General features: G+C 42.6%; 1 protein-coding gene across 1 annotated transcript in view; it reads right to left on the reverse strand.

The window, feature by feature from the left end:
• Positions 1 to 21467, reverse strand: part of PLPP4 (phospholipid phosphatase 4) — a 139228-nt gene extending 117761 nt beyond the window's left edge. The window contains exon 1 of the mRNA XM_017872236.1: positions 21118 to 21467. The gene's annotated coding sequence lies outside the window, so the exon portion shown is untranslated. The remainder of the gene's footprint in view (positions 1 to 21117) is intronic.
• Positions 21468 to 21481: the final 14 nt, after the last annotated feature.

Here is a 21481-nt window from a genome sequence, read left to right on the forward strand (position 1 = left end):
CATTAAGGACCCCTCACGAGAAGGTGGGACAGTCAGCTCTAGGCATGGGTCATGATGAGAAATGAAAATGTGCAAAACCTTGGTAGGTATCCTGACATTTAGTCAAATGTGCATAAACCCACACTACCCCACTGTCACCTTTGCCCTCTCCCTGCTTGATCCAACCCTGCACAGCCTCTAAGTGGCAAAGTGTAATGCGGGAGGGCCGGGGTTACCCATTACAGGCAGCCGATGGAGTGGCAGATCCAAAGGGCATCTCAACGAAACCTTTCACCCTTTCCTTGTTGCATGTCTTCCTGGAGAAGAAAACTGTCCTCCTTGAGTGATTCATGCCCTCTTCAACTTGTCCTCTAAGATTCTCTGCATGTCAGCAGGGCAAGCTATGGCCCCTATCTCCTATACTCAGGCCCAGGAGATTCCCATGGGGAGAGCTCATTCCTCCAGTAGGCAGAAGCGTGATCTAAAATTCCCTCACTGCAGTCAATTCATTCACTTGGTATTTCCTGAGCATCTACTACGTGCCAGGCATATATCAGGGGTGACAGAGACAAGGTGAACACAATAGCCAAGGCCCCTCCTCCCAAGGGACTTACTGTAGAGAGGGGCAAATGCTTTCCTAGCCCAAGGCCATGCCGGGAAATGACACCCAGACTGCTTTCTCTCTGACACTGATTCTTACATAGAACCTGACTCTGTTCAGTGTGGCATCAGACCCAGCTCAGTCCAGACCAAGAACTGCTTTCTGATTTCCCATCAGAGGCAAGAGTTTGTGATTTCCAGCTCAGCCAGCAGAAAAATGGGGGGTGATTTTCAAAGCACCTTGCTCAGAAATAAACAAACAAACCTGAGGACGGGAACACTTCTTTCTGGAGCACAACCTTCACAAAGTTATTTTCTTCTGCTTTTTTTTTAACTTGAAATAATTACATTTAATCCAAAAATTATTCGACATACCTTTAGATTCTCTGAGAAATAAAAGAAAAGCCTCAGGCAGTAATTCCAAATGCCGACGCCATAATTTTTTTTTTTTTTTTTTTGAAACACCATTCTGGATTCATTCAAAGCAGGCAGCTCACATTCTTGAGAGGAAAATGAAGACCATGATTCACTCTTTCGGCATAAAGTACACAGATAATTAATCAAGCTTCGTCCGAGTCTCTTGATGCTTTTTACATTGGTTATTCTAAGGCAGACACTATTTTCCTACAAGTCTGCTGACATCCAGGGAGAGGTTTGATTTGTTAAAGAAAGAAGCCAAGATTACGGTGAACTAAGATAGTTCTTATAAACAAGTGGCTCTCATAGGCAAGATAAGGTCAGGGAGACAAGAAGACCATTGGGAGAAGGCATAGAAAACCACTGTGCTCTCAAGACAGAGGCAAGAAGAAGGGTAAGGGAAGCTTTAGCCAAGCACCTATGAAGGCAATATAAGGGCTTACACTTATGGTGTTCTCCCTGCATGCCAGGTACCACCCTGCTAGCATCTGTGCCCTGAGAGCCCCATCCAGTAGGCACTATTTCTAGGGAGGAGAGGTTAGAGTAACCTAAGTAGAGGTAGAAGCAGTATTTAGTCCCACACATTCTGGCTCCTGATCCTGGGATCATCACCACTAGACTGGATTGCATCTGAGTGTGGGTTTGTTATGACCCACAGTGGGCAGGCCAGTATGTGGAAAGCTGGGGACAAAGTATCACCCCACCCAACTGCAGCAACAGAGCAATGGGAACAAGGAAGTTGAAAGTCAGCCTGGACTCTAATTCCATCTGTGCCAGCTATTGACAAATGACTATGGGGAAATGACTTCCTTCCCCGAGCATCAGTTTCCCCATTTATAAAGTGAGAAAAATGACAGCATCTACATCATGGTGGTGGTGTAAGGTTTAGATGAGATAATTGCACATAAAGCATAAAAACGTTACCTGGCACAGAGTAAGCCCTCAACAACAACAAAAAAGAGAAGCAGCAGCTGTTATAACTTATGGAAAAGAGTCCAAAGAGCTGGCCCTGGGGCTGGAGAGCTGGAGGCAAGGCCTGCACAGTGGGGCACAGCTGGCCCCAGGCAAAACGCGTACTTAATGTCCTCCACTCCCTTTTTGCTCTTAGCTCTGAGAGCCACCATTCTTCCCACCCACGTCCCAGCTCCACTGCAGCCCAGATCTCCAAGGGTCCTGCTGTCCATGTGGACAGTTGTGACGCAGGCACATGCCACTATTCATCTCCATGTTCCCTGGGCCTGACACAGTGCCTGGCACAATAGGACCAAGTCAATGCATGTCTGAGGCTGCAGGAGTAGAGGAATGGAAGTGATTTCAGACATTATCTTAAGTGAGGGTGGTGGACACTGTGACCCCTGCCCACATCATGCCAGGATAAGAACCTGGAACAAGGAAGGCCAGTGTTACCATCTGCAGATATTTCTCCCAAAGTGCAGCTATTCCCAGCGTGACATGTGGTGCCCTCTGGGTTTTCAAGCTGGTCTTTGTAGAAAAAACACCTCCAGGAACACCCACCCCTGAACTTCAGGTTCCATCCCTTTTCCTGATACTTAGAACAAAATCCACAGGAAACCTCAGGCCAGGGAGACCATTGCGGGAGAATATACCACTCAAAGGCCAGGCTCGCTCATCATCTCATGTTGTTCTCTGGACCTGTGAACACGTCTGTCTCATGCATCCCACAGAAGTATGATAAATACGCAGAAGGGAACTGCCAGGACTTCCTTCAGAGCAAGAGTTTGTTGTAATAAAGAGCAGCTCTCCCAAGTAGCTGCCCCACAAAGCCTATCTAGAAACACAGCTGCATTCATATAACCTCCAATGAATGGGAAAAGAACAAGGCCAAATGTGCAGAACCCATGCATTATTAGGAAGGGAGGAAGTCCCATGCTAACGCAGGCCTGTGGGGCCAAAAGTCAAGACACCAAGGGGCCACTGAACAACAAGGAGGCTCTAAGTAAGGCCCTTGGTTAAGAGGGAAAAACAGAAAAATCTTCTTAAAAAAAAAAGGGAATGGATATAATAATCCCTAAGGATTCTCCCAGGGAGCTGCTGGGTATAACATCATTCATGCTGGGGGCCATCTGGTGAATGTCAAAGCTCCACTTGCTCGGGAATTGTCAATTCCCTTTGTATCCACGATTTCACTGAGGTCACTAGGGTCATTTAATTATAAGAAAGCCTCACTACCAGCCCCTTTCTTCCCCCGCCCCATCCAAATCTGGTGTAAATTGTTTCAAGACATAAAATACTCAATTTAAAATTTTCACTCAAAACACTGTCATCTTATTTACTAACAATGTGACAGTGGGTGAAATCTTTAACCTCTCTAAGCTTTGAATTTCTCATCCAAAAAAATGAAAGGATGATAAAATTCCCACCTCATAGAGTTGTTTGAATAGTCAAGGAGTAAACTGCCTTAACTATGCCACTGCCTGGCATATAGAAAATACTCAATAAATATTAGTTATTACTGTCATTGTTCTCATCATTACCATATCATCATCTCTAGAGCCAAACAACCCCAGTTTGCTTTTAATGAACAATAAGATTTTTTTGTGTCAGGATAAATAAAAGCAAAGCATCAATGTTTCACAAGGGTTTTCATAAATAAAGCACTAATATTTAAAAGTCTAATTTAATATTATATGACTGAAGATCTTTTTATTGGTCCACAAGAATGAATGAAAACATAATATATTCAGGAACGATGTATTTCCATAATCAAAAAATAAATAAAAATAAATGTGGGACTTCTATATAACTGTCATCGGTATTATGTACATTAATTCAGGGCTGATATTTCAAACAACACACCACAGAAAAGTAAATTCTGAGCTGAATTTTGTAAAACAGGTAAATTTTAGATAGACAAAATGAGGCCATTTGAAGGATAAGTCAGAGAACCATAAAATAGTCATGGTAAAAGTAAAATTGATGCATTTTTTAAAACTATAATTTTGTATGTAAAAAATGTAAACCTGCATCAAAGAAAACACGTTAAATCTCTTTAAAGAGACATCTAGGTCAAGATGGCTGATTGAACTCATATATTTTGTCTCTCTACCCTCTTGAAACACCACTGAAAAGAATAAAAACATAAACATAAATCCATATACACGTTGAAGAACCTCAAAGAGTACCAATCAGCAAAGAAGAAGGGAAAAAATAATTATGAAAAAGATAAACCAGATAGAAATAAAATAATGCATAGTACAACGAAGAAGAAACCTCCATATAAAGGAGGTTAGCCTCTATATTAGTTCGTTCTCACATTGCTATAAAAAAACTACCTAAGACTAGGTAATTTATAAAGAAAAGAGGTTTACCTAGCCCATGGTTCTGCTGTACAGGGAGCATGGCTGGGGAGGCCCCTGGAAACTTACAATCATGGCAGAAGGGCAAAGGGGAAGTAAGTACATCTTCACCCGGCAGCAGGGGAGAGAGAGAGTGAAGGGGGAAGTGTTACTCACTTTCAAACAACCAGATCTCGTGAGAACTGTATCACGAGAATAACGAGGGGGAAGTCTGACCCCACCATTCAATCACCTCCTACCATGCCCCTCCTTCAATATGTGGGGATTACAATTCAACATGAGATTTGGGTGGGGATGCAGAGCCAAACCATATCAGCCTCAGAAGGGGAACCCAAGTTCTATATATAAATTTCCTTCAAATTATTTGGCTAACTCAGAAATTGCAATGTGCAGGAAAAGACTCCAAGAACCCCCAGTGGAAAGTAACAGTCACAGTCTAAAGAGCCAAGCAGAGATTTCAGCACCTAGCCAGTGCTAGGAGACACAGCCTGGGACTGAAATGTATCCAAGTTAGGCTTTCTACTGAAACCTCAGAAGGGCAAAACCACAGGAGTAAAAAATCACATCCCAGATTAAGGGATACAATCTAGGGAAAAAAGCAAGATAGATTTGCCCGACAATAGCCTAGAATCAAAGCTCTGAAGACTGAAATGACCCAAAAGGAAATTAACTGCATGCCAAAACAAAATTCAATACTCTCAGGGGAAAATAACAATCCAGAATCTCTACAATGTATGCTTCACAATGTCCAATACGTAATAGTTACTAGACATGCAAAGGAAGAGAGATAATGTGACCCACCATCAACAAAGAAGGTCAAAGGTAAAGATCATCTTGATGTGGGAATTGGTGCAAAGGGATTTTCCATTATAAATATGTTAAAAGATGACAGGGAAAGATGAACACAATGGATAACAGATGGAAACTTCAACAGAGAAACTAAAACTCTAAAAAACAACCAAATGAAAATTCTAGATCTGAACTCATGAATATCTGAAATAAAACATTTATTGCATGAACATACCAGCAGAATAGACACAGTAGAATCAGTAGAATAAAGAATTAGTGAATTCGAAGACAAATCAATAGAAATTATCTTAAACTGAGCCACAGAGAAGGAAAATACTTTAAAAATAGAATAGAGCATCCAAGATCTGTAGAACATTATCAAACTGTCTAATATATATGTATATGTACATGAAGAACCAAAAGTACAGGAGCAACAGAATTGGGTAGAAGAAATATTGGATAAAATAATGTCTTAGGACTATTTAATTGATGACAGACATCAAACCATATCTCCAATAATCTCAATGAAAAGAAATGGGAAAAATACAAATAAGTCCAACCTAGACACATCACAATCAAATTGCTGAAAGTAAAACATAAACAGAAAGTTTTAGAAACAATCAAGAGCAAAAACGCATTACATTCATAAAAGCAGCAATAACAGTAGAAGCTGACTTAACATCAGAAACAATGGAATCCACAAGACAATGCAGAGTGTTGAATGATGACTGTCAACTGAGAATTCTACATCCAACTGAAAAATCTTTCAAAAATAAAGGCAAAATAAAGATATTAATAATTTCAAGAAAACAAACCCGGGAGAATTTATTTCCAGCAATCTGCATTATAATAAATGGTAAAGGAAGTTATTCAGGCTGAAGGGATATAATCCCAAACGGAAAAACCAAATCTAACAGAACTGATAAAGAACATTGAGAATGATAAATATGTCGGCAATTTTTTTAAAGTTTTAATTGCTGTGAAAGTATGTTGATTGCTTAAAGTAAAAATAATTTAAATGTTTTATGAGATTTATATATAGAAGTAACATCTATAAACAATATACCAAAGGCATGAGAGGAGAAATGAAAGTACGCTGTCATACGATTTTTACATTGTACATGAAATGGTATAATAAATGATGCAGGGAAGATGGTGGTAATAAGTAAAAAGTGCATATTATAATTGTGAAATAAACTACTAAATTTTTTAAAGAGATATAGCTAACAATTCAATATAGGAGATAAAATGGAATACAAACAAGTATCTAGCTAATCTAAAAGAAGAAAGAAAAAAGAGAGACAAAGAACACATGCAACAAATAGTAAAAGGTGGTAGATTTAAATTCAACCATATTAATAATTGCATTAACTGTAAACGGCTTAACTACTTCAATTAAATGGCAGAGATTGGCCAGACAGATAAAGTTAAAAGATATAACTAAATGCTATTTACGAGAGCCATATGTTAAAAATAAAGATACAGATACGTTGAAAGTAAAAGGATGGAAAAAGATACTCTGTGCAGACTTTAACCTCAATAATTATAATGTAGTAATATATTAACGTTAGATAAAGTAGACCTTAAGATAATAATATTAATACAAAGACAAATAGAAATTTTATAATATTAAAAGCTCAAGCATCAGAAGGAGATAAAATTTAAGAATACTAACTAGAAATATAGACATAGAAATTATGACATCCAAATTACTAAAGTAAAAAAGGAGGGTAGCAAAGAATGCTTGAGCTATTCAGCTAAAAGAAAGAAACAAAGGGGATAAAACATAAAAATATAGCACCATAAAAAGAAAACACATAATAAGTTGGTTTCAATAACACAAAATATTAATTATTTCCAAAAAACAATGTGAAGGCATTAATTATTCTTGTTTGACAGAGATAGCATATCTTCAAATTAAAAGAATAAGACTACAGAAAATTTTAATAGTGTGGCTACCTTCTTTTAATATATTTAGAACTTTACACTCACCAAACTATTCATTATGTTCAATCTATATAAATTTACAGCCAAAAAAATGACTATGTATGAGGCCACATAGAAAATTATAATCAGTTATAAAACATAGAAATCATACAAGCCACAGTCTCTGGTCTCAATACAATAAAACTATTTTAGCACTATCATTATCTGCCTTAAACGCCAGGAAACTAAAGCACAGAGACATAAAGCAACCTACCCAATGATAGCCAGTAAGTAGCAGATTTGTATTTAGGTATCCTGGCACTAGAGCCTGAAACCTTAACCACCGTACTCCACTCCTTCCCAGCGGGTGGAGTGGGCTGAGTGTAGTGGAGGCAAATTTTCCCTACAGATATCTAAAAATACTATAAAATTACAATAATTAAAATGTTAATTGAGACAATACCAGGCAAATAGATATTCAGAATAGAATTTAGTTGCAATCCCATAAGATGCAAGAAAATAATGGACTATTCCATAACCGACAAACCATTTGAGTGGGACAAGTAACAAATAAAGAACCAAAACATTAACAAATTAAAATTAAAGAACAAAAGTATAAAATACTAGATAATACAGAAGAACATTTCTGTTTTAGATGGGAAAGGACTTTCTAAATAGGACTAAAACTGAAACAAAGAAAGACTCACAGATTTAACTACATAAAATTAAAACAATAATAGAAATTATAAAGAAACTTAAAAATCAACCATAGACATGGAAAAATATTTGCGATATACGAAAGAGAAGATCAGTATTTAGAAGGCATAAAGCACACCTACACATCAGTAAGATTAATTCAGAGATCCAACAGAAACATGGATAAAGGAAAATACAGACATTTCACTGAAGAAATACAAATTGCCAATACGTTTGTGAAAAGATGCTCAACACTAAACATAGAGAAATGCAAAGTGAAGTAAATGTTACATTCCAAGCCGTGGCAGAAATACAAAACATCCAACACTGGCAAGGATGCATAAAAACAGACACCTTCACACATGGCAGTGAAATGTAAGTATGTGAAGCTCTTTGGGTGGACAATTTGGCAGTATTCACCTGAATTTAAAATGTATGCGGGCCGGGCACGGTGGCTCACGCCTGTAATCCCAGCACTTTGAGAGGCCAAGGCGGGCGGATCACGAGGTCAGGAGATCGAGACCATCCTGGCTAACACGGTGAAACCCTGTCTCTAGTAAAAATACAAAAAAAATTAGCTGGGCCTGGTTGCGAGCCCCTGTAGTCCCAGCTACTCAGGAGGCTGAGGCAGGACAATGGCGTGAACCTGGGAGGCGGAGCTTGCAGTGAGCCAAGATCGCGCCACTGCACTCCAGCCTGGGTGACAGAGCGAGACGTCATCTCTTAAAAAAAAAAAAAAAAAAAAAAAAAAATGGATGTGGTCTTGACCCAGAAAATTCATTTGTAAGAGTTTATCATGCAGCAATACTTGAACAGGTGCACTACAATGTATGCAACAATTGCAACACTGTTTTTCAAAGCAAAAAATGAAAATACCCTAAGATTCCATGAATAGGTTAATACAATGTAACACCACACAGCCAGTAAAAAAAAATCAAGTATGTGTTTATATATATAATATCTTAAAGAGATGAGTTTAAAAATTAAGCCATAAATAAAATGTGTTTCCAGTAGTTTTGTTAATTATATACAAATGTGTATAAAAAGTGAAGAGAATGGAATAGGCAGAGAAAGTTGAAGTGGTTCCAGGAGACTTACACTATTGTATTGCTTTAATTTTCACAAGTATTTTATAATCCTGAAAGAAATTTAAGTGAGGAGAAATACATTCATTTCCATCACATTCATTTTGGTGTAATTCTTCCTAGTATTTGCGCAAATCAGACATACTTCAAATAGTTGCAATTCCAAGGCATATATTTTGTATAGTGTTTTTCCTTAACTATTACATCATAAAATTTCACCACATTTCTTCATGATTTTCAAATGATTCTTCCAATAACTAGATAATATTCTGTGTGTTCACAATCTACCAAATCATCTTCAAATGTTGACCATTTGAGTTTTAATTTAATTTTTATTTGACAAATACATTTACTTTGTTTTGTATGGAACACAGCAAAAAAAAATCTTTATATATGAGGATTTTGGTATCTTTTCCATTAGTGCCTCCATGTATTTTTTACCAAGAATTCTAAGTCAAAGGTCAGGAATAATTTTATGGCTGTTTATGCACTGTAATATTGCTCTTCAAAACAGTTGTACCCATTTACTATTCCACCTGAGCATCTGATCACATTTGAAAACACAAACCTATACATTCTGGATAGTAATCTTTACTTTCTGATTTTTCTTAAATATTTTAGTTGATATAAAATGTAGAAAGTTGATTTTTTGACAGATTGTCACTTTAAATATTTCTAAAGCAATCACAAAAAAATCATTCAGTGCCCTATCCTGGAATACTTCACTGGCCTCTTTCCATAACAGAAAACATCTATATTGATTTTTGATTGTGTATGAAATAATAAACGCTTATTATAAAATAATTTAGACATAAACAACACTTAAAAAGCAAATAGTACATAGTCCTACCAGCACAAAATAACCACTGTTAAAACTGTATTGTGTATCTTTATAGAGATATAGGCACAATTGATTTTATTACATTACCACATTGAACTAGCATCATGCACACTTTTGTAAGCTGCCTTTATTATGTAACAATGGTTCATAGATGCCTTCTCAAGTTAACAAATAACTACCTATTATATAACTAATTTTAATAGCTGCACATTCTTCCACTGTAGCACATAAAAAGCTTCTACTAATGTTATTTTGCTGTTTTCAGATGCATATCTTGCATTGCTATAGAAATCACAGATTCACATTCTATAATAAAGACACGTACACACTATGTTCATTGCAGCACTATCCACAATAGCAAAGACATGGAATCGACCTAAATACCCATCAATGATAGATCAGATAAAGAAAATGTGGTACATATACACCATAAGCTACTATGCAGCCACAAAAAAGAATGAGATCATGTCCTTTGCAGGAACATGGATGGCGCTGGAGGTCATTATCCTTAGCAAGCTAATGCAGGAACAGAAAACCAAGTACCACATGTTCTCACTTATAAGTGGAAAGATAAGAACACATGAACACATATAGGGGAACAAGAGACACTGAGGCCTACTGGAGGGTGGTGGGTGGGAGGAGGAAGAGGATCAGGAAAAGTAACTAATAGGTACTAGTCTTGATACCTGGGTGACAAAATAATCTGCACAACAAACCCCCATAATATGAGTTTACCTCTGTAACAAACCTGCATATGTACCCCTGAACTTAAAATAAAAGTTAACATTAAAAAAATCACAGATTTAAAGTGTGGCAGTTTTTGAACTTTTGTTAGTTTTCTGCTCATATCTGTTGCCCATTTTTCTGTTGATGAGCTCTTCTCTTTTCTTGTCAATTGGTAAGAGCTCTCTGAATGAGGGAGCATTAACTCTTAACTCTGTAAATCAGGACCTGAGAAGTGTCATAATTACAGCATACGATTGTGACAAGTGCCGAATACAGAGGTGGCACATAGTAGGCATTACAGTGTTCTTTCTTAGTAGCTAGCAGGTGTGTCCTCCACCTCCCTGCTTTCCTATAACCAAGGTAGCAATAGATGTCAATAATAAGATACCTACACAGGCCAGGCACAGTGGCTTACGCCTGCAATCCCAACACTTTGGGAGGCCAAGGCGGGCAGATTACAAGGTTGGGAGATCAAGACCATCCTGGCTAACACGGTGAAACTCCGTCTACACTAAAAAATAAAATAAAAATAAATTAAAAAGCTGGGCGTGGTGGCGGGCACCTGTAGTCTTAGCTACTCAGGAGGCTGAGGCAGGAGAATGGCATGAACCCGGGAGGCAGAGCTTGCAGTGAGTGAGCTGAGATCGGAGATCCGAGATCGTGCCATTGCACTCCAGCCTAGGCGAGAGAGCAAGACTCCGTCTCAAAAAAAAAAAAAAAAATCCACACACACTTACATATTGGCAATTTCTTTTTCTTGGATTATGATTCAGATGTCTTCTAGGAAATTTCTAAATCCTAGTTGAAGGCTCAGTTCTCTCCTGCAGTTTTGAGAGTTACGCTATTTTATTATCATTATTATTACACTGTGATGTCAGGCATCTTTTAATTGACCTGTATCTTCACCTCAGTTCTAGGAAGGAAGGAGGTAGAGGAAGGAAAAGAGACTGGCCTTAGCACCTACTATGTGCCATCTTTGTGCAAGGCACCTGGCACATCTCACATCACCTCATCTTTACAACCTCCCTAGGAGGTGAGACAGTGTCCCCATTTTACAGATGAGGAGGCTCGGACACATCTTTATCATTAGCAGAGTCAGGGTGACACTGCTTCACCATGATTTGAGTGTTTTGACCTATAAAACTGGGAATTTCATTCAGTTCAACCTAAAAATAACATAAACAAAGAAATGTGCACTATTCATAATTATACAGCTGCCCAGAAAACTCCCCAGTCTGCCAGGCCCCCTTCCACCACCCTGACTTCTAACATCATTTGAACTCTATAGAAATGGAGCCATAAAGCGTGTGCTCTTTTGTGTGACATTTTTTGTTGAACATGTTTTTGAGATTTATCTTTGTTGTCGTGGGTGGCGGCAGTTTGTTCCTTCTCATGTGCTCCAATTTATTTCTTCATTTTACCCATGGATATATAGGATATTTATCATTTTTGGCTATTAAGCGCAATGCTGCTATTGGTTTTTGGTGAACATTTTGTAATTTCTTGTAGGGATATACATAGGGGTGGAACTGCTGGGTTTCTCATCAGAAGTGGGCCATGCTGCCCATCTGCCTGCAGAATGGGACCCATTTGCCAGGCCCTGTCACTTCCCAGGCCCACTGCATGCTTTCTACAAGGTAGCTACTCAGCAGATGGAGATTACAGCATCATAGAGGCTAAATATTGCTTTTAGAGGTATAGCTGGACAGAGAGGCCAAATCCTTCCTTAAGAACTTCTGATGAAAACCCAGCCGTTCCACCCCTATGTATACCCCTACAAGAAATTACAAAATGTTCACCAAAAACCAATAGCAGCACTACATTTAATAGCCAAAAATGATAAATATCCTATATATTCATGGGTAAAATGAAGAAATAAATTGGAGCACACGAGAATGAACAAACTGCCGCCACCCACAACAACAGAGATAAATCTCAAAAACCTGTTCAACAAGAAAAGTCACACAAAAGAACACACACTTTATGGCTCCATTTCTATAGAGTTCAAATGATGTTAGAAGTCAGGGTGGTGGAAGGGGGCTTGGTAGATTGGGGAGTTTTCTGGGCAGCTGTACAATTATGAATAGCGCACATTTCTTTGTGTATGTTATTTTAGGTTGAACTGAATGAAATTCCCAGTTTTCTAGGTCAAAATACTCAAACATCAGCAATTTCATATGGTTCAAACTAATACTTCAATAAAACATGTTTTTAAAAACCCTCTGGTAAAGAAGAAAGAAACATCTAGCATTGATTGGCAGACTGCTACCTTTCTAGAAACCAGCCTAAATGCTCCTGCCACTTCTGGCCCTGTTTTTCTGCTGATTTGTCTTGCTTTGTCTTTAGTGGAGACAGAATAACTAATTCCTCCTTTCTGTGGGATAATGTTTCACAGTTTCATATTGAAAGACTATGATGAAGCTGCCCTGGGTTCTGCAGCCCCAGTTCCTCTCAGCCTTCTTTCACTCATCCCAGGAATCCCAAACCTTGCTCTTAACACCTGTGCGGCTTCTGGTTGAATGATGAGGGCCCACTGGCAGGCAACAGTCTTCTGACACAGAAGGAGCTTCCTCGCTGTAAAAACAGTGTTTCTATTTCATCCACATAGAACAGCAAGATAATATTTTTAAAGAAGCACTATTACCAAGATAATGTTTCTATTTACAAATGCTATCATCGAAAAGTAGAGGTAGTGAGCTTTTATGAGCCTTGCGTGTGTCACAAAAGGCATAATCTTTACAACTAATTGAGATAACTTTATCCACATGTTATGCAACCATGCATTTCTTTTGCAGTACCGGCAGCATTTATCTCCCTGTGGGAAAACATCATCAATTCTCAGAATTCTGGGTACAGCCAACTCATTTTACAGTGGCAAGTAATATTTCAAACAGAAGGATGCCCCCTTTATCAGACGACAAGGCAGACACCTTCTCAGGGAGGGGAGCAGAAACACTCAGGTGCCATTGCACAGCATGCACAGATGGGCTGAGGGAGAACCTGAAGAAAAGCACCCCCTGGATGTGGCTTCTAACTGAGCCCTGTGTGCAAAGTTAGAGGGACATAGCAATATGTCCCCAAAGTTATGGGGACATAGCATTTGCCTTATGTTACGTCATCTAAGAACACAACATAGCATTTTCCAGTATGTTATCTAATGCAGCTATGCTGATAGCACTGTAATTCGACGTCCTAGAATCCCTGTTGTAAAGGGCCAGCAATTTAAGCCACCACTGAGAAACTGCAAGGCTGAGGCCAGCCCACGCCATCAGACAGCAAGCTCTGGGGTTCTGACTCACTGGACAAACTCATGGCAAGGTACATCCCTCACTTTTGAGGCCTAAAAGGAATCATTAGGAATACACTTCCAGGAGTTGATTCTTGTCTAGAAATCCTGTGGCAAATCATTTGTAAAAAGAACATCATTAGACACCTACGGTGTTTCTCTTTAGCGTATATTATGGATTTATTTCAACAAAAGGATAATAATAATAACATCACCATTTGCTGAGCACCTACAATGAGCTGGATACTGTCCCATTTAATACTCCCGATACTTCAATAAAATATGTTTAATATGGTTCAAACTGATACTTCAATAAAATATGTTTTTAACATATTCTTACATTCATGAATACGATGGACATTCCCATTGAACAGAAGGAGAAACAATGACAGAAGGGGATAAATACTTTCTCCCAAAGCTCACACAGCACATAAGTTGCAAACCAGGATTTGGTTAGGCACAACGGTTCACACCTGTAATCCCAGCACTCTGGGAGGCCGAAGTGAGAGGATCTCGTGAGCCCAGGAGTTCAAGACCAGCCTAGGCCACACAGACCCCGTCTCTTCAAAAAATAAAACAGCTGGCTGCAATGACACACCTGTAGTCCCAGCTACTCGAGAGGCTGAGGTGGGAGGACTGCTTGAGCCCGGGAGGTTGAGGCTGCAGTAAGTGGTGATCACGCCACTGTACTCCAGGCTGGGTGATAGACCAAGGCTCTATATATACAAAAACAGAATCCTCTGGGCCTGTAAGAGCAGGGCCCAAGGAGATGGCTGGAGTTAAGGGGAATAGCTATGGTTGCGCCACTGCACTCCACCCTGGGCAAGAGAGAGAGACTCTGTACTAAAAATAAAACAAAACAAAACAAAATAGGATTTAAGCCCTGGTAACCTGATGCCAAAGGCCACTGTCGTAACCACTGTGCTGTGCTGCCATTCTTAGACACTACATGTATGTAATAGGGATTAACAAGGGTGGCGAGAAGTTACTAATTTTTGTTATATGTACCACAGGCACTTAAAGTACCTTATCTGATAAAATCCAGTGAAGTAAGTATTAGCTCCATTTCCTACATAAAGAAACTGAGGTTCAGAGATTGAAGGCAACTTGTTAGTTAGTGGCAGAGCTAAAAGCCAAACACAGACCTGCCTGGCTCCAAAGCCCGCGGTCTTTTGTTATAGCTCTTTACCTCAAACAACTCTTTTGAAACTTGTTTCTAGACTGGGTGCAGTGGCTCACGCCTGTAGTCCCAGCACTTCGGGAGGCTGAGGCAGGTGGATTACGAGGTCAGGAGATCGAGACCATCCTGGCTAACACTGTGAAACCCCGTCTCTACTAAAAATACAAAAAATTAGCCAGGTGTGGTGGCGGGTGCCTGTAGTCCCAGCTACAGGAGGCTGAGGCAGGAGAATGGCGTGAACCCGGGAGGTGGAGCTTGCAGTGAGCCGAGATCTTGCCACTGCACTCCAGCCTGGGCGACAGCGAGACTCCATCTCAAAAAAAAAAAAAAAAAAGAAACTTGTTTCTAGAGAGCAAGTAGAATGATTCTGACCGTATTCGTTAGAGAGAAAGGACTGCTGGTACAGTAGCCAATCAACCCCAAAACTTCAGTGAACACAAAAAGTCCCTCTCCCTCTTACAAAGGCCACTCTAGTGATAGGATCCTCCAGGGCCACCGCCTGCTGCCTCTACCCTGCGGTGCTGCCATCCATTCACTAGACTGCACATAAGTATTTCCCAAAGGCAGTGGGATGGAAGGAGCCCCTGCTCAAAATGCAGATTCTGAGGGCCTCGATCTCTATTTTAATTCAGTTAGCCTGACCTGGGCCCCGCGTAATCCTGACGCAGGTGCTCAGCAGACCATCCACCCCTTAAGTAGCTTTGCTTTGGACTGATGCAGAATGCTCAGGGCTGTAAAAATTATCCTGGGAAACTGAGTCAGGAGGCACTGACCATGCTCGTGCCAAGGCCAAGCTAGGAGAAGGAGAAAGCAAAGAAGTTAAAGATGCAGACGGCTAACCACAATGCAGAGCAGAGAGTACTTGTCCTGGGGAGCCATGAAGGAGGGCTGTGGCCACGAAGCCCATCACAGTCGGCAAAGCCTGCGCGTCCAGCCAAATGGTTCCTTTCCACCCCTGGGCAAACATCTGAGCATGGTACGGTTTTGTTTCAAACCTCCAGGCTCCCCCAGTTTTGCCTCTGTGGGAATGATCACTGCCCTGCAGGGCCCTGAGGCCACTTGCATTCTCCATCCAGGTTCGCTTCCTGCCACTCCCACACCCACCTACCCCAAAACCCACACTGAGGCCAGACTTGGTGACCTCATCCCCACCCAAAATATGCCTCCACACCTCCAGGCCTTTAGCCTGCAGGAATGCCCTTAGGCCTAGGATCTCTACACCTGGCATTCAGTGCTCAGCCCTGGGCAGCCTTCCCTGGCACATGCATCCTCCTTCTTAGTAAAACCAAGCACCTTGCTCCAACTGTCCCCAGCATGGAGTCTTACACTGGGCTCTTAGGGGCAATACAGATGAATCTGTTAGTTTGCGTCAATATTTCAAAAATCTACCTGACATCCAGTGCCCTCAAGCAAGTCACCTGGACCAGGTAAAGCACCAAGTTTCCCTGTGTCTTGCTGGAATTACACCAATCAAAGCGTACCAATGAAAGGGAAAGGAAATGACTATCACAAATGCTTGCACCTAGAAGGTGCCAAATATCCGTCAAGTGGATGAACAATGAAAGAGAAATGTTTGGAGGGAAAACTTTCAAAACCAGTCATTGCATTGGAGAAAATAACAAATAGTGGCCCTCTGTGTGCTCTCCCTGCTGGACTGTGAGCTACTGGAGGCCACCTGGCCTTCTCTCTCCTCTCATCCCCAGTGCCTGGCAAAGGCCTCTTGCACCCTAAGAGCTCAAAGAAGAATGCTGGATTATCTAAGGGGAGGTAAACACCATAACCTGTGCACCCTGGCATCCTGAGCAGCTCCTGGGGGGACCCTGCAGACAGATAGCCACCAGAAATGACAGAGAGGGATGGGGAGAAGGGCAGATGGAAGGAAGGAAAGAGGAAGATAAGACCCCAAGGAACTCAAGCCTACAAGTGAAACAGACAGACCGCCTTTCCCCCAGTCCAGCACATGAGATTGTCATCATCTTCCTTTTTTTTTTTTTTTTTTTTTTTTNGGCCGGATCTCAGCTCACTGCAAGCTCCGCCTCCCGGGCTTACGCCATTCTCCTGCCTCAGCCTCCCAAGTAGCTGGGACTACAGGCACCCGCCACCTTGCCCGGCTAGTTTTTTGTATTTTTTAGTAGAGACGGGGTTTCACCGTGTGAACCAGGATGGTCTCGATCTCCTGACCTCGCGATCTGCCCGTCTCGGCCTCCCAAAGTGCTGGGATTACAGGCTTGAGCCACCGCACCCGGCCGAGATTGTCATCATCTTTCTAGGGACCTTTCTGCAATGTTGTAAATACAGAGTGCTTGAACTAATTGATGTCCTGGGAGATGACGGCCAAACACGGCAGAAGAAAGCAGTGTATCCCTAGTTTCTTACTACTCCAATTGATGTTCTCACTGGCAATTTACTCACTACATCATACCCTTAAAATCCATGCCATGATCAAATCCCATCTTTTAGGAAGTGTGAACCACCACTGCCATCCCTCCACCTTTGAGGTGTCATCCTAGCATGTGATTTTAGAACTCGAGTGACAGCTTCCCACACATCACTCCAGGCAATGTGCACTTGCTCCTCTGGAGATAAGGAGTCATGGAAGGAATTTCTCACAGGATGTGGCCAGTTTCATAGCAGTCTGGAAGCCTGGGGCTGGATGTCTTCTGTCTCAGAGGATGACCACTCAGGGACATGGGGTCAACCGCCTGTTTGAATCAGGGTTATACCTCCTGCTAGCTGAGTGACTTCAGGCAACTTACTGAACCTCTCTAAACTTTGGTTTCTTTATTTGTAAAGTGGGAATAATGAACAGAATCCAGTGAGATGAGGCTTAAAAGAGAAATCACATGGATTGCCTTTTGCATGCAGTAAGCCCTGGACTGACCAAAACTGGCTGCTGTTTTTTATGAAGCAAAGTGATTGAGAGTCCAGACCTTGCAGATGAGCATCTAGATTTAGGTCTCAGAGCTGCCCTTGTTAGCCCTGTTACTTGGGAAGTTCCTTAATTTTACTGTGCTTCAGTTTCTTCATCTATGACCAAGAAATATCAATATACCCCCTTCATCAGGCTAAATGGCATATGAGATAGTTTTCACTGGTGCCTGACACACAGTGAGATCTCAGTAAATGATTGCTATTGTACTGGTGATAGTGGTCAAAGTGAGTAGCATGCTCCTAGTAGTGCACTATTGGTCTGCTGGGTGTTAACCAGCCATCTCATTTCTACACTATGTGCTTGCTGAGTAAGGTCTGCTGCTAGCCTTGGCATTTGCAGAAATACTCAAAAGAATCTCTCCTGGAGTCTTGGGTAGCAGCAGGACAGAAAAAGCCCAAAAGTGCTTCTCCTTCCTGCTCTGCCCACAATCCATGAGTAGGAGCAATAGGACCTCAAGGCCCACACACTTCATGGTACTAAATGCAGCCTCAAAACTTCACATTTCACTTTTATTTTTCCTAAACACTGGGTTCCTATAACCAATTTATCTTCTGTTATGTTAAACATTATATGCCAGCCTTGATTTGCATTACTCTACTAATTTTCTTCCCAGCGATTTGAAGTCCTTAGGCAGGACTGAGCATCTATGGGGTGGTTGCGGGGGCGGGGCGGCCTGGAGAGCATCCTCTCAGAATTCTGAATACGCAAAACCTCAGCACTGTGCCTAATCTAGAAACAGAAAATGGGATCTTTAAGAGTCAGTAAGGAAAAGTTTGCATCCCTACTACCCGTGGGCCCAAAATGCATTTTATTAGCTCTAACTTCGAATCTTTGAGGAGCATATGGGCTACGGGTAGCGAGATCCCTGCTCTCATGCAGAGCAAATGTAGTCAGAGAACAGGCACATCTACAGGTAATGCTTCTCCAGGGGCATAAGTTTGCAAAGAAGCAAGATACCCCCTCTCCCCCCAAAAAATTCTTTCATCCTGAGCAATAGGGTAGAAATATCAAGCAAAACTAAATGATGCGTTATACTGGCTGAACTGGACACTGGCTGCAACATAGAAATCAGATTCAGCCTGCCCATGGGGACTTTCTAAACCCCTGTGCTGCTGAGACCACCATCTTCGTGAGCAGAGGTGGGTACAACCCACTGAATATTGCCATCATTCCAGTGCTGGCAAAAGGAAGAATTAAATTTCCCCCAAAAGTTAGTCTCTGTCAAGGTGCCAGACGCTTATCTGAGAAAACAAAGGGTCATCTGTTTCTGCATGCTCCCAGCCGTCCTCCCAGAAGTCGGTGCATGCCTGATATTAACAGCATCTGAACATCCAAGATCTGCCCCCCTAGGGAGGCTCACATCAATACCAAAGCTGGTTTTTGCAGGTAAAAGAACCACAAGTTGGACACACTGTTAGCAATTTGATAAGAAACCTGGGAATCATCCAAAAATGCCATCAATGTCCATGTATGACAGCAGATCCCCTATTAAGTAACACAAGAGGGAACTTCAGAGAACAGAACATGAACTGCCTGTCCGGTTTTTACATAACACCCTTAGAAAAAGCAAGACGCGCATAAGCAATAATTACCAAGTTTTCAAATTTACTGCATAGACCATTGTATATTTGTAAACATCTCATAAATATTTGGGGGGATATTGGAAGGAATACCTGAAAACTATAAATATTTTTACATATTGTTGGGTCCTTTTTTATCTAAGCACCCCCAGCAGCAGTCAAACCAGATAATGAGATTGTGAGAGTCTATCTCACTTTATCTCAGCATTCTTCCTACATTCACCCAACAACTGTTAAATTGCTGTTAAATTGTGCACCAAAAACTATTTTATCATTTCTATCACATAATAATTTAATGAGATTTCAGCCTATCTGCTAATTAGAAACTGTCCCCATCTGATCACACAGCAATCACTAGTTTTAACGTACATTCCAAAGGTAGAAAATAGAGTAAGGGAAAAGTGTTTTGTTTTTCCAAATGCATCAAAACCCAACTGAAGTTCTCGTTCCTTCTTCTCAGTGAATAACACCAGTGTTCGGGCAGAAGGCGGGAGAGGGGGGCTTGCTTGCATCTGGGGGAGCTCGTGGCCTTTTCTGATGGTGTGAATAAATACTCTGGATGAATTTAATCCCTGGTAAAGAAAAACATGCAAGAAAGGGCATTTCTTTCCATGTGTATACCCTGGGCTGCCCAGAACAGAAGTCATCTTTGAAACAGCACACCTGCCATGGACGATTCCAGATTGAGGCAGAAATTCAGACAGGGCCTCCTGTTTGGCTCGGGAGGGCTTTTCCAGAAACAAAAACAAACACAAACAAATAAATGCATGGCAAATCCAAAAAGTTCATGTAACTTTAATATTTAGAATGTGGCAGAAAACATCCATGGGCAGAGAGGGGGAGAGAATTTGGCTCACTGATGGAGGGACCAGTGCAGGTGTGGGTGCCTAGGTGACAGCAGCTCACGGGAGGCTGTGGGGTGGCTCTGAGCTGGTGTTCTGGGCTCAGAACTGAGAGAGATGCGACAGCTCCCTGCAGGTTGGGCCCAGGAGGTCATTGAGCGGTGGGTGCCTGGGCTCACGGAGAAGGCTCAGACATCTCTGAAAGAACCTGCGCCACCACCCCTTCCTCTTTTCGGGATCGCTGTTCCCAGTGCCAGTCGCTCAAAGCCACCCTGGGCATTTCACGGCTGCCCTGGAGGGCCTCCGCCCCCAAAGCGGACATCGACTGGGCACAGAGCTCCAGGTGTGTGTATCCCACCCCCAGCTGCAGCCCCTTGACTTCTCAAGCCTCCGCAGCAACAGTTTCTCAGTAGGAGAAGCGCTGCAAACGCCCTCTGGGAAAACGCTCCGCAGGACCTCGGGCGCTAAAGCCAGGGACATGGAAGGAGTCTGGCCCTCAGCACAGCGGGGAGGAACCGGAGATGGGGCCAGGGGCAAAGACTTCCAACGTGGGCCTTAAAGATCACAGAGAAGGAGAAACTTCCCTAGGACAAGGGCCAGGGTGCGCGTCCCTGTTCAGAGGTGCAGCCCTGGATCCCCTGGGCAGGTGGTGCGGGGCTGGCGACACGCGCGGGCCGGGTGACACCCGGAGCAGGTCTCAGCCCCAGCGCGCGGGGGTAGCTCCGCGCCTAGGATCCCAGGAAGGAGAGAGGAAGGGTCTCTCTTGGTCTCGTAGGACACGTTGCGGGCACCTGGCGGGGAAGGGACCTCGAACCCAGGCCCCGGTGGGAAGCGGCGGCGCAAACTAAGTTAGGGCACAGAGAGGCTTGGTCGGGGGGCCCCCGCGTCAGTGCGCCCTGCCCGCGGCGCGCCACTACTTACACGAAGACTCCGAAAAGCAAGACTCGCACCCCGATCTCGATGGCCAGCTCCCGCATGGTGCGGCCGGAGCAGCTCCCGCGGCGACCGCTGGCGCTCTGCGCGGCTCCGGCAGCTCGGCTGGCGTCTGCTCGCCAGACCCTGGGAGGCGAGGGAGGCTAGGGAGGCGCGCTCCAGGCCGCTGGCGGGGGCGGAGGCGGGCGCCGGGCGGGGCAGGCGGCGGGGAGGGCTCAGCCGAAACCTCCCGCCTCGGGCTCCGGGGCTCCGGGAAGCCGCGCCGGCCGCTCGCGATGCTGCGGACCCCGCGTCCTAGTGCGGAGCCGGGGCCGCCTCGGGGACTCCGAGCTCCCTCTCCCCAGGAACCGCC

The sequence above is a fragment of the Rhinopithecus bieti genome, unplaced genomic scaffold (assembly GCF_001698545.2).
Source record: "Rhinopithecus bieti isolate Rb0 unplaced genomic scaffold, ASM169854v2 scaffold_6710, whole genome shotgun sequence".
NCBI classification, from domain to species: Eukaryota; Metazoa; Chordata; class Mammalia; order Primates; family Cercopithecidae; genus Rhinopithecus; species Rhinopithecus bieti.